The sequence below is a fragment of the Brassica oleracea genome, chromosome C1 (genome assembly GCF_000695525.1).
Source record: "Brassica oleracea var. oleracea cultivar TO1000 chromosome C1, BOL, whole genome shotgun sequence".
NCBI lineage: Eukaryota > Viridiplantae > Streptophyta > Magnoliopsida > Brassicales > Brassicaceae > Brassica > Brassica oleracea.
In genome coordinates, this window is record NC_027748.1 from 18426193 (window position 1) to 18427473 (window position 1281).

Below are 1281 nucleotides of genomic sequence, written 5' to 3' on the forward strand. Positions count from 1 at the left end.
CTGGCTTCATCACCCATCTCCAACACAACAAAATCAGTAGGCATCTCAAAGTTACCAACCATCACGGGAAGGTCTTCTAGGATACCAACATGAATCTTCACTGATCTATCAGCCAACACCAAAGAGAGTCCACACTTCTAGTATTGAGTAAATCCAAGCTTCTTTGCAATAGACAAAGGCATCAAGCTGACACTAGCTCCAAGATCGCATAGACACCGCTCAAACCCCATGGGTCCTAGAGCACATGGTAAGGTGAAACATCCTGGATCCTCTAGCTTTCTTGGAACATCTAACCTCTGGATAATGGTGCTGCACTCGTGTGTTAAGATCATCATACCTTCCACCTCTTGCTTCTTTGCAGCCACAACATCTTTCAAGAATTTGTTGTACTGAGGGACCAACATAAAAGCATCAATGATGGGCATTGTGACCTGAACTTCACTCATTTGTTTCTCAAAGAGTGTCTTGTACTTCGCCAAGAGCTGTCTTTCGAATCTTCCAGGGAATGGCAGCTTTGGCTCATAGGGAGGAGGAACAAAAGAGGATTCATTTGTTGGAGTAGCAATTTCACAATGTTTCACTGTCCTCTTCTCTTCTCCAACCTTTTCTTTACCCTTAGCTTCAACAATCGTTTCCAGAATCTCTTCATCAACCTTCTCATCTACAATCACCACTTCATCATCAATGTTGATGGCCACCTCCCCACCTTGTTTTTCACCATCCTTGGTGAGAACTCTTGGAGGCAACTCTCTACCACTCCGTAGGGTGATTACCTTCATTGTTTCCTTGGGGTTTTGCTCTGGCTTTCCAGGTAATGACCCTTGTTGGCGACTTGGCTGAGAGTTCATAGAAGCAAACTGGTTCTCCAAATTTCGGATCTTGTTGTTGAGCTCATTGTAGCTTCTATCGATCTTGGAGTGAATGTTCTTGAACTCATAGCCCATTGTTTTCTCATTCTTTGCCTGAAAATCCAAGAATTTCTTGAACATGGCATCCACACTTGTATCTGAAGCTGGAGCTTGTGAAAAACTTCCTTGAGCTTGAGTAGACTGATTGTTGTGATTGCTGAAACCAGGAGGGATGTTTTGCCTAGGCTGATAGCTCCCATGCTGAGTGTTTTGCTTTGGCTGATATCCTCCTTGCTATTTGTTGGAGTAAGACCTTTGCTGGTAGTTGTTGTACTGAAAGTTAGGTTCCTTCCTATATCAAGTACCATTGTTGTTGATGAAGCATAGCTCTTCTTGGCCTTCCAAACCATCAACCTCATTGACCTTAGGAGGA

At 43.6% G+C, this 1281-nt stretch overlaps 1 pseudogene; it reads right to left on the reverse strand.

Annotated features, from left to right (window-relative positions):
- The window catches only part of LOC106333951, a 5324-nt pseudogene that overhangs the window by 2970 nt on the left and 1073 nt on the right, over positions 1–1281 (reverse strand).